The sequence below is a fragment of the Scyliorhinus torazame genome, chromosome 10 (assembly GCF_047496885.1).
Source record: "Scyliorhinus torazame isolate Kashiwa2021f chromosome 10, sScyTor2.1, whole genome shotgun sequence".
Lineage (NCBI taxonomy): Eukaryota > Metazoa > Chordata > Chondrichthyes > Carcharhiniformes > Scyliorhinidae > Scyliorhinus > Scyliorhinus torazame.
Window position 1 is genome coordinate 65064189 of NC_092716.1, and position 17220 is coordinate 65081408.

Here is a 17220-nt window from a genome sequence, read left to right on the forward strand (position 1 = left end):
GTCTCCTCCCCGGTCTCCCCCCCTAGTCTCCAGCCGCCCTTGTCTCCACCCCACCGTGTCTCCACCCCCCCTTGTCTCAACCCCCCTTGTCTCACCCACCTTGTCTCACCCCACCTTGTCTCCCCCTAGTCTCCAGTCCCCCTTGTCTCCACCACCCCCAGTCCAGCCCCCCTTGCCCCACCCCCCCTTGTCTCACCCCCACTTGTCTCAACCCCCCCTTGCCTCACCCCCCCTTGTCTCACCCCCCTTGTCTCACCCCCACTTGTCTCACCCCCATTTGTCTCACCCCCACTTGTCTCAACCCCCCCTTGTCTCACCCCCACTTGTCTCACCCCCACTTGTCTCAACCCCCCCCTTGCCTCACCCCCCATGTCTCACCCCCCCCCCTTGTCTCACCCCCCTTGTCTCACACCACCTTGTCTCACCCCACCTTGTCTCCCCCTAGTCTCCAGTCCCCCTTGTCTCCACCACCCCCAGTCCAGCCCCCCTTGCCTCACCCCCCCTTGTCTCACCCCCCCTTGTCTCACCCCCCTTCTCTCACCCCCACTTGTCTCAACCCCCCCTTGCCTCACCCCCCTTGTCTTACCCCCCTTGTCTCACCCCCATTGTCTCACCCCCCCCTTGTCTCAGCCCCCCTAGTCTCACTCCCTTGGGGGAGACAAGGGGGTGCCTTGTCCCACTCTCCCCTTTATGCTTTCCACCCCCCTTGTCTCACCCCCCTTTGTGTCTTCCACCCCTCTTGTCTCACCCCCCTTGTCTCACCCCCTTTGTCTCGCCCCCCCTTGTCTCACCCCCCCTTGTCTCACCCCCCCCCTTGTCTCACCCCCCTTTGTGTCTTCCACCCCCCTTGTCTCACCCCCTTGTCTCACCCCCCTTGTCTCACCCCCTTTGTCTCGCCCCCCCTTGTCTCACCCCCCCTTGTCTCACCCCCCCTTGTCTCACCCCCCTTTGTGTCGTCCACCCCCCTTGTCTCACCCACCTTGTCTCACCCCCTTTGTCTCACCCCCCCTTGTCTCACTCCCCCCTTTGTGTCTTCCACCCCCCTTGTCTCACCCCCCTTGTCTCACCCCCTTTGTTCCGCCCCCCTTTTCTCACCCCCTTGTCTCACCCCCTTTGTCCCGCCCCCCCCTTGTCTCACCCCCCTTGTCTCACTCCCCCCTTTGTGTCTTCCACCCCTCTTGTCTCACCCCCCTTGTCTCACTCCCCCTTTGTGTCTTCCCCCCTTTTCTCAACCCCCCTTTCTGCCTTCCAACCCTTGTCTCCACTCCTTTTTTGTCTCTCTTCCTCGCCCCTTGTCTCAACTATAGCACCTCCGCCCCCCGCCCCCCGCAGCACATCTCCCCCGCAGCACATCCCTCCCCCTCGCAGCACATCCCCACTCACCCACGCAGCACATCCCCCTCCCCCCCCCCTCACCCCCACACACACACACCTTTGTCTCTCTCCCCCCGCTAATTCTCTACCCCCGCCCGCAGCACATCCCCCCCGCAGCACATCCCCATCCCTCCCCCCCCCCCCCCCCCAGCAGCACTGCCCCCCGCCTCCCGGCCTAGTTTAACTCCTTTCTCTGCTGTTGGAGCCCGCGCCACTTCCATTGGGCTCTGAGCGCAGCAGCTCCAGCCTCTCCCGGCCGCCCGCACTCTTCAGTTTCTGTTTGTTTTCTGAACTCGGCAAACCTGCGACAAACACAACAAAGGGCGCATTGTTTATTTGTTTATTTATTTGTGGTCCTGTTTCGTGCCAGTGTAGCAATGCCCTTGCGGGTAAAACTCAACAGGTTTTCATATTTCAAAGACGTCCCGTCCCCCCTCGATAATTGTAACATGTTTACAAACAAGACCGCATCGCCAAAACAATTCAACAATAGGATTGCTAACTTAATATGTTAGCAGTTTTAACACTTAATGAGGGAGAGGGGCCTCAATTATAGTCCAATAAAAACTGTGAGGTGCCATGTGAGAATACCTTTAAGAAATGGGTGCTAAAGAAATGTACCTTTAAGAAATGGGTGTTTATCAGTGATGTCAGAGTGTGGGTTGAGCTGGGCTGTCTGTTAGCTTTTTTACTTTCGTTCCAGGCTGTTTGCTGCAGGGTGTGTTTTAGTTTCGTTTTCAGTGTTGGAGCTGAAGCCAGACAGAGCCGGTGTAATGTTGATCTCTCTGCCATGAAAAGACTATCTCTTGATCATTTGGTGAAGTCAGAATTATAAATGTTTTCAGTAGTGAATGTAAACCTAATGTGCTTCTGTTAAAAGGTGTTTCTTTTGTCTTCTGGTTGTTGTTTGGAAAGTTATTAAGGATTACTTAGTGTTGTATTCTTTGGGGGTTGTATTTGAATTAATGGTTGCTAAGATGTTCACTGTATGTTTTAAAAAGGTTAACATGAGTTCATAGAATAAACATTGTTTTGCTTTAAAAAATACTTTTCCATTTCTGCTGTACCACACCTGTAGAGTGGGCCATGTGCTCCCCATACCACAATCTATTAAAAGTTGTGGGTCAGGTGAACTCCATGATACACTTTGGGGTTCTCTAAACCCTGGCCCATAACAGAGGCAGCTTTCATACCCACCCAGTCAGCAGACAGGACGGGGCAGGGGCCAGCTTTAACCAAAGGTGAAGATTGGAGCAGTGCTGATGTGTTTGGAAGTCGGATGTAAGGTGTTGCATCTTGGCACTGACAAGCGACCTTAGATATCCAAAATGGTGGGATGTGTGCACATCTCAGGTGTGAGTGGTGCCAGGCATTATCTTTTTTATTACTTTATCAAAGTTACAAAGCCAGAATTCAGAGTGTGGACAGGGGCAAATCCAAGTCCTTGCCTGCTCCAAAAAACAATTCAAATTGAAACCAATTTGTGGCCCCACAAGAGACACATACCAGATCCAGGCACTACACCTGACCTCACGCTCATCTTAGCTAAAAGGCCGATCTTGGTGAGGGTGTTAGCACCCATGGCGAGCAGGTCTTTTAAGGTCAATCAACTAATTATACAAAAAGAAACAAACTCGGGGACAAATTAAAAGGGGCCGCTCCTGGTAGGGGCATGCCCAAACAAACCAAAGAGCAATGAAAACTTGCCAAACATCAAATTAAAATGTGATTAAGGGGGTCTATAAAGCAATCTAACCCTCTGCCGATGCCCACCGGGCACAGAAGGCCTCGATGGTGCCCATGGACACCGCATGCTCCCTCTCCAGGGACACCCGGCTGTGAACATAGCCACGGAAGAGGGACAGAGAGATCGGCTGGATGACCGAGTTTCGCTTGGCCCAGGAGCAGGTTCGTAAGGAGGTCCTCTGACCCAAAGCGAGCATCAGCCAGAATAGGCAGATCCTGGCATCAATCAATAATCACACTGATTTGTCACATCAGTGTTATTTAGGAACCAACTCTCCAGCTAACACTGCTTCTTAATCATGCACATTACATTCAGAAGCACCACCCGTCATCGCTATGAAAAGCGTTGATCAAGTACTTTCAATATAGTTGATTGATTTCTGCTGGGCTGTCACTACAATTATGCAAGGCAATGGTGCTTTCAAAGAGTTTTTTTTTAAAGTTGTTAAAGTCTGCAGGGAGTAATATGGATCGAGGACTTGGTCCACTCTTCAAGGCTTCTGCACAACCAGTTGCTCCCTCCCAGACAACCTTAGATTAGGTAATATTATCCTTCGAGTAAATCATAAGAAGGAGATTGTGAGTAGAAAGAGGGCGAGGAGGTGCTCCACAGGAGACTACATCCACCCAAGATTCTAATAGAGCAATTCTCTCAACCTGAACCTCCACACAGAGCTGAATGTGAGATGTGCGTGCTTCAATAAGAATGTCCGGGAGCTTGAGTCCTCTGCAGCAGAACACAGGACTCACAGACAGCTCAGATAAAGAGAATGCAGCACAGGAGCTGCATTGGGTCAACTCCACAATGATGCAGATTAAATGGGTATGTACGTGAAAACTGTAGGGCTGCCACCTCGATCTACATTGGTGCAGGTAAGTCATAAATAGCCCCCTACACTGCCACACCCCCCACCTAAGGAAACAAAAGCAAGAACACATTTGTAGCCCAATTTGCTGGAACAAAATTGAAAATAATTGATTAGTTTGAAAATGCTGAAAGGGAGAAACATCAGCTCCAATTTCCAAAAAAGTGTAGATTAATTAGGCTCCAATGTTGAGAAAAAATTGAAAGTAAAGAATTGCTTCAACAAATGTTATTCATTATTTAACTTAGTTCTTAAAGTGGATGATTTTTTATTACATTGTAATTATATTAATATGTGATACGGCTGTAAAGTTCTGAGAGTTGATACCTGTGTAAGTAGTATTGACAAAGTACTGGGAAAGGAAGTGTCTTGAGACTAGGAAACATAAAAAAACATGAGCAGGTTACTGCACAAACCACAGGAGGGGTAGAAACATCAGCTACATTCTTCTCAAAGCTTTTCAATGTTACAGTTCAGGTAGAATAGTTTACAAGTTACCAGTGACTTGAACAGAATCAGGCCACAGAAATTGTCCAGGCTCGCTTTTCAAAAACTATTTTTTACGGAATGTGGGCTTCGCTGGTTAGGCCAGCATTTGTTGCCCATTTCTAATTGCGCTTGAGAAATTGCCTTCTTGAAAACTCACAGAGCTGTTAGGGAGGGAATTCTAGGATTTTGACCCAGTGACTGTGAAGGAACAGTGATGTATTTCCAAGTCAGGCTGGTGAGTGATTTGGATATGAACTTTAAGGTGGTGGTTTTACCATGTATCTTCTGCCCTTATTCACCGTTTTTCAAACCTTATAGCCTGGGAACAATTTTTATCAACCGGCCATCCTTTGGAACCCACACAGGCTGACCTTCACGGCCCATGCCGGCCGACCTTCGCGACCCACCATTTTCACTGTATCTCTTGAAAAACATCAAGAGGTTTCTCCTTGAACTCGCCATGCTTACTCTTCAAATGTTTTTGAAGTTTTGAGGGATTTAAACGTTCGTTTGCCAGTGGTTCTTTGCATACAACATACATGGGCGTCATTGTCCGACCCCCCGCCGGGTTGGAGAATCGCCAGGGGCTGCCATGAATCCCGCCCCCGCCGGTTGCCGAAGTCTCCGGTACCGGATATTCGGCGGGGGCGGGAATCGGGCCGCGCCAGTTGGCGGGCCCCCCCGCTGGATTCTCCGGCCCGAATGGGCCGAAGTCCCGCCGATAAATTGCCTGTCCCGCCGGCGTGGATTAAACCACCGTTTGAACGGCGGGACAAGGCGGCGTGGGCGGGCTCTGGGGTCCTGGGGGGGGCGCGGGGCGATCTGGCCCCCGGGGGGTGCCCCCACGGTGGCCTGGCCCGCGATCGGGGCCCACCGATCCGCGGGCGGGCCTGTGCCGTGGGGGCACTCTTTCCCTTCCGCCTCCGCCACGGTCTCCACCATGGCGGAGGCGGAAGAGACTCCCTCCACTGCGCATGCGTGGGAAACTGTCAGTGGCCGCTGACTCTCCTGCGCATGCGCCGCCCGGGGATGTCATTTCCGCGCCAGCTGGCGGGGCAACAAAGGCCGTTTCCGCCAGCTGGCGGGGCGGAAATTCCTCCGGCGTCGGCCTAGTCCCTCAATGTTGGGGCTCGGCCCCCAAAGATGCGGCGCGATGCCCATCTGATTGGCGCTGTTTTGGGCGCCAGTCGGCGGACATCGCGCCGTTTCGGGAGAATTTCGCCCATGAACTTTGAATCGTGATTTGCAGTGGTACAATTAATAAACCCACACCTCAAGTAAGCATCTTTATGCTGCTTTGTGCTTGTTTTCAGATTCTCCTTCATGGGTTGTTCACCAGAGGCCCAAGAGTTCATATCAGCACTGCTGGCAGCTTTGAAATGGAGGAATTTCTCTAGCACCCAGAACACGTGACGTCAGCGTACGATGCGCGTGATCCGCTCTCTGCTGCCGCTCTAGGCAGGAAGACTCCAACGATTCAGAAAAAAAAAAATCTGCTCCTGGGTCAGTGCACTGACGTCAGTAGGAGGAGTTTTGCCCCGTTGGGCTCCAGGCCTGCGCACTGCTGAGGGAGCATGCATGCATGGAACAGCCAGCATTCTGAAAGTTCGTTGAGCCGTTGGGCGCTACTTGGGCAATTGGGAACACCGCAACGCATTGCACCATGACCCCCTGACACCCGCCCGCGGTCCACCCACAGGTCGCAATCCTGGGTTTGAAAATGGCTGATCTAGCCGGTATGGTTGTGGGTTTGGAAGGTGTTGCCGAAGGAGCCTTGGTGAGTTCCTGAAGTGTATCTTGTAGATGGTGCACACTGCTGTTACTATGCATCGGAGATCGAGAGAATGAATGTTTGTGGAAGGGGTGCCAAATCAAGCGGGCAGCTTTGTCCTGGATGGCGTTGAGCTTCTTGAGATGTTGCTGGAACTGGACTCATCCAGGCTACTGGGGAGTATTCCATTACACTCTGATTTGTAGGTGATAGCCAAGCTTTGGGGAGTCAGGAGGTGAGTTATTCACTGCAGGATTCCTTGCCTCTCACCTGCTCTTTGTAGCCATAGTATTTATATGACTAGTCCAGTTTAGTTTCTGGTCAACAGTATCCCCAGGATATTGAAAGTAGAGGAATCAATGTTAGTGATGCCATTGAATGTCAAGGGTTGATGGTTTGATTCTCTCTTATTGGCGATGGTCATTGCCTGGCACCAGGTCTTGCTGCATTTAAATGTGAACTGCTTCAGTGTCTGAGGGGTTACGAATGGTGCTGAACATTAGCGAACACACCCACATCTGACTTTATGTTAGAAGGGAGGTCATTGATGAAGCAGCTGAAAATGGTTGAGCCGAGGACACTACCATAAAGATCTCTTGCAGTGATGTCCCAGGACTGAGATGACTGACTTCCAACAACCACAACAATTTTCCTTTGTGCCAGGTATGACTCCAACCAGTGGAGAGTTCTTCCCCTGATTCCCATTTAATCCAGTTTACCTGGGGCTCCGTGATGCCATACTCAATCAAGTGCTGCGTTGATGTCAAGGGCAGTTTCTCTCACCTCACTTTGGAATTTAGCTCTTTTGTCCATGTTTGAATCAAGGCTGTAATGAGGTCAGAAGCTGAGGGACCCTTGCAGAGTTCAAACTGAGTGTCAGTGAGTAGGTTATTGCTAAGTAAGTGTGACATGATAGCACTGTTGATGATCCCTCCTATTACTTTACTGATAATTGAGAGGAAACTGGGGGCAGTAATTGGTTGGATTGGATTTGTCCTGCATTTTCTGTACAGGACATACATGGACCATTTTCCACATTGCCGGGTAAATGCTAGTCTTGTAGCTTTATTGGAACAGTTTAGCTAGGGGCGTGGAAAATTCTGGAGCACAAGCCTGCGGTACTATTGCCGGAATATTTTCATGACGCACAGCCTTCAGCCGTTTCTTGATATCACGTGGAGTGAATCATATTGGCTGGACATTGAGATCTGTGATGTTTGAGACCTCCGGAGGAGACCGAGATGGATCATCCACTCTGCACTTTTGGCTGAAGATTATTGCGAATGCTTCAGCCTTGTCTTTTGCCCAGGTGAGCTGTGCCCCTCCATCATTGAGGATGGGAATATTTGTAGAGCCTCCTCATACAGTGAATTCTTTAGTTGTCCACCACCATTCACAACTGGATGCGGCTGCACTGCAGAGCTTAGATTTGATCCATTGGTTGTGTGATCGCTTAGCTCTGTCTATCACTTGCTGCTTATGTTGTTTGTCATGCAAGTAGTCTTGTGTTGTAGCTTCACCAGGTTGACACCTCATTTTTCGATATGCCCGGTGCTGCTCCTGGCATGGCCTCCTGCGCTCTTCAATGAATCAGGATTTATCCCTTGGTTTGGTGGTAATAGTAGAGTGGGGGATATGCCGGACCATGAGGTTACAGATTGTGGCTGAGTATAATTCTGCTGCCGCTGATGGCTCACAGCATCTCATGGAGTTGCTATATTTACTCTGAATCTAACCCCATGGTGGTTGTGCCACACAACACAATGGACGGTATCCTCAATGTGAAGACGGGACTTTGTCTCCACCAGGACTACGCGACGGTGACTCCGACCGATGTAGTCATGGACAGATGCATCTGTAGTAGGCAAATTGGTGAGGATGTTTTTACCTCTTGCTGGTCCCCTCACCACCTGTTGCAGACCCAGTCAAATGGTTACGTCCTTTAGGACTCAGCCAGCTCAGTCAGTAATGGTGCTACCGAGCCACTCTTGGTGATAGACATTAAAGGCCCTACCCAGAGTATATTCTGTGCCGTTGCCACCCTTAGTGCTTCTTCCAAGTGCGGTTCAACATGGAGGAGTGTTGATTCATTAGCTGATGGTGGATGGTAATCAGCAGGAGGCTTAACCACATTTGACCTGGAGCCATGAGGCTTCATGGGGTGCAGAGTCAATGGTGAGGATTCCCAGTGCAACTTCCTCCCAACTGTATACCACTGTGCTGCCACATCAACTGGGTCTGTCCTGCCGGAGAGATAGGACATACCCAGAGATGGTGATACTGATGTCTGGGATGTTGTCTACAAGGTATGATTCCGTGAGTATGATGATGTCAGGCTGTTGCTCAACTAGTCTGTGAGACTGCTCTCCCAATTTTGGCATAAGCTCGCAGATGTTAGTAAGGAGGACTTCGCGGGCTCGGCAGGGCTGGGTTTACCGTTGTAATTTCCAGTGCCTCAGCCGATGCGGATGGTCTGTACGGTTTCTTTCCCTTTCAGCTTTGTCGCGCTTTTGATACAATTGAGTGGCTTGCTGGGCCATTTCTGAGGGCATTTCAGAGTCAACTACATTGCTGTGGATCTGGAGTCACATGCAGGTGAGGAGTGCAGATTTCCTTCTCTAAAGACATTAGTGAACCAGCTTTTACGACAATCAACAATGGTTTTCATGGTCATCATTGGCCATTTATTCCAGATATTTATTGGATTCAATTTCCATCATCTGCCATGGCAGGACTGGAACCCGGATCCCCTACTATTGCCTTGGGTCTCTGGATCACCAGTCCAGTGACAATACCACTGTGCCATCATCTCTGCCAGGAGAGGAAGAAAATCCAGGCTGAAAGGCAACCTGCTTCCAACCTGCACTTTCATATGAACTCTGCTGAGGTAAGTTCAGGGTACGCGCCTGAAGAGGTGAACAGAGGTTGGTAAAAGAAGCAGGGGAAAAACCTTTGCACGAAGAGTGCTTAGCATTTAGAATGCACTCCCTCCTTGATATTGTGTGGATACAGAACCAAAATTGGATAAATAGGGAAGAGTGGGTGGCAGAGGAGATGGTGTGGTCGGGTTGACTGGCTTTCTCTTCAAAACAATTGGCACTGATTTGATTGACTGAATGGACTCATTCTCTGCTGCAATATTCAATCCACTGGACTCAAACACATCATAGAGGCTCCTGACAGGAGCTGTAGAGGGTGAAAGAGTTGGAGTGAGAATATGGGGCCTGGAAACAGCAGACATACGAGGTGTAGGAGCATTTTCAGGGACTGAATATTGAGCTGGCTTTTACGTGGGGATCCTCCCTCTTAGTTACGGCTCAGCTAAACAAAAAGACCCGTGGAGACATCAACTCTGGTTAAGATGGCTTTATTTTCCAAACTCTGCCAACAGTGATTTGGATAAACGCCAAACCACCCTGCTTTACATTGCTTTAGATTCAACAGTTATATAATTTCCCAAAATCAGTAGCCCACCCCAATTGGACTCGGTCCAATCCTTGTAGCTGTTGATTTTACCTTGATCAATGAATTTTACTTTCGGCAGGATGGTGACTGCGTGATCAGCTCATGATTTAGCTTCATCCTGTTACGTGGCCATCTGTTGTTTTTCAAAACCCTTGCATCTGCTATCTCTTGCTTTCCCCTACTCCCAGTTCTCTTATCTCAGTTGGTTCCTGCCTGTACCATTGTCTGTCTGGGTGCAGGATGCTGGAGCTACTGATGAGAACTGCTTATTGAGCTGGCTGTGTTCTTGTTGACCGTACTATTTCTGTCCGATTCAAACTGTCTTAAGAATGTGGTCAAGTTAGCTAGCTTAAATATCACCATACATTGCAGCCACTACAATTAGCAAGAGTTTAAATGCTCATTACTGCTATGTTCTAAGAAAACATGTTTAATGGTTAATATATTTAATAGGTATACTTTCTATGATTAGTTTCAATCCTCAATAAACTAACTTATATAGAGCTATTCTATTGTTATCCTAGCTATCCGGTTTTAAGGGGTCTCATCTCAGGACCCCCCCCCCCCCCCCCCCCCTTCACGAAAGCCCATTGTTTCTCCCTCTGGCACATTTTCCAGGATATTGCCCTGTGATACCCTACAGTCACTGTGCCCAATTTCTCATATGCTTTAACCTATCTGAAAAAATATTCACTGACAATATATTTTTAAACTTAAAAAAAAATAAATGTAGAGTGCCCAATTCATTTTTTCCAATTAAGGGGCAGTTTAGCGTGGCCAATCCACCTACTCTGCACTTCTTTGGGTTGTGGGGGCGAAACCAACGCAAACACAGGGAGAATGTGCAATCTCCACACGGACAGTGACCCAGAGCCGGGATCGAGCCTGGGACCTCGGCGCCATGAGGCAGCAGTGCTAACCACTGCACCACCGTGCTGCCCTTCAGTGGCAATATATGAGCTGATGGCTGTTGGTGTGAGATTGAATGATGGTGTTTCTTCTTTACACCACCTTCTTGCTTTTCAAGTAGTTGTTCCTCCAGCATTGATTGGCCAATTTGGAGTTATTGGGCATTTGAAAGGAGAAAGATACAGTGACAGGGTTGTGGTGACAGGGTTGTGGTGAGGAATAGGGGTTTAAGTAAAACTTGCAAGATTATAACACCTGCAGCATGTAAATCAGAAGAGATAGTGGGATGTAAGAAGTTGGGTTAGGTATGACAATATCATCCGGTGGGATTCTCCGCCCTGGGATGCCCGGATCATGTTCCCTGATGGGAAGGAGAATTGGTCGTTGGGGCAAAATCAGAATCAACACTGGGCACTGACCACAGCGCGACGCTCCGAAGCCCTTCCGGGCAGTGGGAAGGAGGTCCATGCTGCGTGCTAGCGGGAACATGTAAATAAATGCAAATGAGTCTTAATGAGCCATTTGCATCCATTTAGCGGGCCCGACACCCTATGCTCCGGCCTTCCATGATTCTCCAGTCCCCGCGTCCGGGAATCATGTGGGCACGGATCACTTGAGGCCTCAGCCAGTGTGGCCCTGGCAGGTGGACCTCACGGTGGGCCAACCCCAGGGCCATGGTGGTGGAGACCATCCGAGCCCATCCGAGGGTCACCCACCCAAAATACGTTGCCTGTCCATGGCTCCTCTATCAGATGACCCGCCCCCCCAAAGGGGCGCCTGTAATAAGGGGACTCCCCCAGAGGGACTCCTGTAATAAGGGGACCACCCCCACAGGGACCCCTGTAATGGGGGGATGCCCCCACAGGGACCCCTGTGATAGGGGGACCCCCTACAGCTGTAACACTTACCTTGCAGCTCCACGTGTCTATCTCTTGAAGGAGAGCAGCTGTGGCCTGCTGTGACACTCAAGCTTGTGATTGCACTGCACTTAACTCTCTGATTTGCTCAATGTTTACAAACATTGGGCTTTCACACTTAGGCCACTGAACCTTGAAGGGAACCTGTGGGGGGGGAGGGGGGGGGGGGCTTTCACACTTAGGCCACTGAACCTTGAAGGGAACCTGTGGGGGGGGGGGGGGGTGGGGGGGGGGGCACCCCCGTACCTCAGGGTAGGGGGGCACCCAGACAATCCGGGGATGGGAGGGGGTCGGGACTGTTTTGCAGTGTGGGGAGAGGTCACTGTTAGGAGAGGGGTTATGTTCGAGTGCTTCCATCTAAGTGCCCGGCAGCCTCTTTAATAAATGCGAGCAGGCATTTGAAGTGAAAATCGGCTTGATAACAAGTCGCCAGGGTGGCCGTTCATAGCTCTGACTTCAACAACGTGACCAAGATAGCACCCTGCACTGAGCATGGGTTAAGCCAGCATTTCATCTGGAGACCCATCTTGGCCACCTCAGGGGCTGTTTCGCAACTGAAGCCTTCTGTGAAAATCATCACCTCCATTCTACTTGTCTTTTCAACAATTACACACACTGAATTGTGGGTTTTCATGTGCCTCATGTAGGATAATGGCAGTTTTAAGTTATTTTTACCAGAGGTATTCAATATTTTAGCTATACACTAGAAAGGCATATAAAATGAGTTCAAATTATATTTTGAATCATATAATATAGAATTAAAATGTCTAATAAATAAAAGGCTAGATGTTTAATATTCAATGTTGCAGAAACATTAATATGAGAGAGATTTAGAAAGTGTGTATTGGAGGTGTAATTACAGCACAATAATAGAATAATCAAAGTACAATAAGTGCAGTTAACAAGTATAAAATTATACATTGGTAACATTGATTAGAAATTAAAAATGAAAAGTCGGTATGTAGATTTTGGTCTGGCCTAATAAACCGAGTTTATTATACAAATTATCTTCTGTAAACCTCTTGTTAGTGGGAGTAGCGGGAATATATATTCCACTGAGTCTGACCATTAGTTTTTCTCCAATCATAAAGTTTCCTATTGCTCATAAACTGAGATGACAAATAGAGAAAAGACAATTGCATCAAGCCCTGGTACAAATGCCATACCCCAATTAATGTTCATAATCACATATAATGTGATTATGCATACACTATAAATAAGGGACGTATTAATTTAAAAATTACTTTCTAATGAAAATAATAAATGAGCTGTTTTCCAATTTGCCTTTCCTTCTGCACAAGATGTATTATGTAAATCCATTGCTACCAGTCAAATGCTCCAAAAGTATGTAAGATTAGCTGAATGATATAATTAATGTGTATTTTATAGTAGTGTAAAATTCAAACAGTAAAACAATTGTGGATTAAAATACTTGCACAGTTGCTGCTATTTACATCCACTTCAGAAGATGAAAGGAAGGAGACAAGATGATCAGATGAATTTAATTAGCTTTATATGGAAGAATTATTTTTTTCAAAAAGGCAACAGTGGAACATATAACTTTTGTGTTTGCACTGTCAAAACTAAATTTGAGATTTTCTACATTTGTGTCAGCGATTATCGAAGTAAAACCGTCACACATTTATTCTCCTATGTGTGGGATATTACCAAGTTGGTATTATTGCCTGTTGGGTAGCACAGTGGTTAGCACTGTTGCTTCACAGCTCCAGGGTCCTAGGTTCAATTCCCGGCTTGGGTCACTGTCTGTGTGGCGTCTGCACGTTCTCCCTGTGTCTGCGCGTGTTTCCTCCGGGTGCTCCCACAAGTCCCGAAAGATGTGCTTGATAGGTGAATTGGACATTCTGAATTCTCCCGAAAAGGCGCCGGAGTGTGGCAACTAGGGGATTTTCACAGTAACTTCATTGCAGTGTTAATGTAAGCCTACTTGTGACACTAATAAAGATTATTTTTATTACTATTATTAAACTCACTTGTTATTGTACAGAAGTTCAAATGCAGTTAGACAGCATTTGCCATTTATAAACTGAGTTGTTGGAACACACTTATGTTTGAGAGATTTTCATTTGGTTCTTGGTTTGAGAGTCTGGATGTTTCAACGTGTCTTACAATCTCCTGTCTGTGCCTGCGGAGCTAGGTGACAATAATTTCCTTTGCTTTTAACCTGTGGGTTTTCTACTCTGATCGGGACTATTTTGTATCCTTGTACTTGTTTTTTCCACACTATTCATTTTATGGACTCTGCCCATTTCAATCTTGCCACTTGCCCTCTTTTTGCCAAGGAACATTATTCATCTTATTATTTCAGGTTATCAGCTTGCAAAGTCCTTCTTTGCTGTTCACTTTAAGACTGGGTTTTATGTTAGTTTTCTGAATCTTAGTTGACTGTTCATACAAATGCTGAGTCCCGATGAGGAGAATAGCAGTTACTGATCCAATTTGCCCCTTGTCAGGAGAATTGTATTACTGTTTGAATTTTACACTACTATAAAATACACATTAATTATATCATTAATTGTCACATATTACAAATTGTCACATAGTATTTATCACAGAGAAAGAGGCCATTCAGCCCAACAGATCCATGCCAATGTTTAACTCCGTACAACACTGTTGCTCCACAGTGCCAGGGTCCCAGGTTCGATTTCCGGCTTGGGTCATTATCTGTGCGGAGTCTGCACGTTCTCCCTGTATCTGCGTGGGTTTCCTCTGGGTGCTTCGGTTTCTTCCCACAAGTCCCAAAAGAAGTGCGGTTTGGTAATTTTGACATTCTGAATTCTCCCTCTGTCTCCCCGAACATTTGTCGGAACCTGGTAACTAGGGGCTTCTCACAGTAACTTCATTGCAGTGTTAATGTAAGCCTGCTTGTGATACTAATAAAGATTATTATTCGATTATTATAAAACTCTTCAACAGCAACTTGTCTTTACATAGCACTTTTAAAGTACAAGGCCGGGATTCTCCCTCAACCAGCGGGTGGGCCATATCGTCGCGAAAGAGTGGCGTGAAACACTCCGGCATCGGGCCGCCCGGAAGTTGCGGAATCCTCGCACTTCCGGGGGCCAGGCCAGCGCTGGAGTCGTTGGCGCCGCGGGAGCAGCAGCTTGTTCTGGCGCATGCACAGAACCGCTAGCAGGATCCCTGCGCATGCGCAGGGGGTTCTTCTCCGCGCCAGCCATGGCGGAGCTTTACAGAGGCCGGCGCAGAGGGAAAGAGTGCCCCTAAGAGACAGGCCCGCCCGCAGATCGGTGGGCCCCGATGATGGGTCAGGCCACCGTGGGGGCCCCACCCGGGACTGATGCCCCCCGCACCCTCCCCGAGGACTCCGCAGGCTGCCCTCAGAGCCAGGTCCCGCCGGTATGGACCTTGTGTATTTCATGGACCGGCCGAAAACGGGCAGCCGCTCGGCCTATCGGGGCCTGGAGAATTGCCGGGCGGGCCGCTGCCAACAGCGCCCGACCGGCGCAGCAGGGTCGGAGAATCCCACCCCAAATATCTCAAACTACTTTGTAGGAGCATTATCAAACAGAATTTGACATCAAACCACGGAAGGAGATATCATGGCAGGAGCGCACTAACGGAGGAAATGGAGGGAGAGCGGTTGAAGGTTTTAAGGAGTGGAATTTCAGAGATTAAAGCCTTAGCAGCTGAGGGCACAGATGCCAATTGTGAAGTGGTTAAAATCAGATGTGTCGGAGACCAGAATTAGAGGAGTGCTGGTTACTCGACAAGTTGTAGGGCTGCAGGAGATATCAGCAAATCCTGCCATCCCTTTCGCCCTCGTCTTTATCTAGCTTCCTCTTAAATACACCTGTGCCTCAACTACACCTTGTGGTAATGAGTTTCACGTTCAGATCACACGCTGGGTAAAGAGGTTTCTTTTGAATTCCGCATCATATTTATTGGTGACTGTCTTCTATTTTTAACTCTTAGTTTTTACCTCCCTCACCACTGGAGCCATCATCTCAATGCCTACCCGATCAAACAAATTTGTAATTTTAAAATTCCTCCACGGGATCACTCCTTGACCTTCTCTTTTCCAGAGAAAAGAGATCCATCCTGTGCACTCTTTCCTGATGGATATAATCTCTCAGTTCTGTTATCCTCCAAGTAAATCATTTTTGCACCTTCTCTAGTATCTCTATAACCTTTTTACAATACGGAGACCAGAACTATTCACAGTACTCTGTGTGATCTAATAAAGGTTCCAAATAAGTTTAACATAACTTCTCTGACTTTCAATTCTAGAAATAAAGCCAAATGCTTTGTTTACTTTCCTATGGCCTAACTGATGTGCTTTGCTGCTTTTAGTTTTTTTTTAATTGTTCACGTGATGTGGGCCTCCCTGGTTAGGCCAGTGTTTATTGCCCATGCTTATTTTCCCTTGAGGAGGTGGTGGTGAGCCACTTTCTTGAACCGTGTGTTGTATGGACACCCACAGTACTGTTAAGAAAGGGGTTCCAGGATTTTGATCCTGCAACTGTGAAGGAACGATGATAAGCTCCAAGTCAGGGTGGGTGGGTGACTTGAAGGGGAATTTGTGGGGGTTCCTATGTGTCAGCTGCTCTTGCCCTTCTAGGTGGCCAAGGTCACAGGTTTGAAAGGTGCTGTTGAAGGAGCCATTGTGAGTTACTGCAAAGCATCATGGGGATTGTATGTTTATTGTGGTGGATGGGGTGCCAATCAAGTGGGCTGCTTTGTCCTGCATGGTGTCCAGCTTCTTGAGTGTGGTTGGAGCTGCACTCATCCAGGCAAGTGGGGACTATTCCATTGCTCTCCTGACTTGTGCCTTGTAGATAGTGGACAGGTTTTGGTGAGTCAGCAGGTGAGTTGCTCTCTGCAGAATTCCCAACCTTTGACCTGCTCTTGTAGTCACAGCATTTATATAGCAGATCCAGTTCAGTTTCTGCTCAATGGCAACCTCCAGAATTTTGTTAGTGGGGGATTCAGTGATGGTAATGTAATTGAATCTCATGGGGCAATGGTTAGATTCTCTCTTATAGGAGATGGTCATTGCCTGGCCATTGTGTGGTGTTATTTTCTACTTATCAGCCCAACTCTGAATATTTTACAGGTGTTGTTGGACACAGACTGCTTCAGCACTTGAGAAGTTGTGAATGGTGCTGAACATTGTGAAATCATCAGCAAACATCCCCATTCTGATCTTATAATGGAGCGAAGGTCATTGATGAAGCAACTGAATATGGTTGGGCCGAGTACACTACCCTGAGGAACTCCTGTAGTGATGTCTCAGGACTCAATCCTGCAGTGATGTCTCAATCAGATATTGACCTTCAATGGCAGCATGGTGGCACAGTGGCTAGCACTGTTGCCTCACAGCGCCAGGGACCAAGGTTTAATTCTAGCTTGGGTGACTGCGTGGAATTTGCACGTTCTCCCTGTGTCTGCATGGGTTTCCTCCGGGTGCTCCGGTTTCCTCCCACAGACCAAAAATGTGTAGGTTATGTGGGATTACAGGGATGGAATGGGCCTAGATAGGGTGCTCTTTGAGAGGGCCTGTGCAGACCCGATGGGCTGAATGGCCTTTTTCTGCATGTTAGGATTCTATGGTTCTAATCACCACAACCATCTTCCTTTGTGCCAGGTGTGACTCCAGCAGTGGGGAATTTTCCCACTAATCCCATTGACTTCAGTTTTTCTAGGG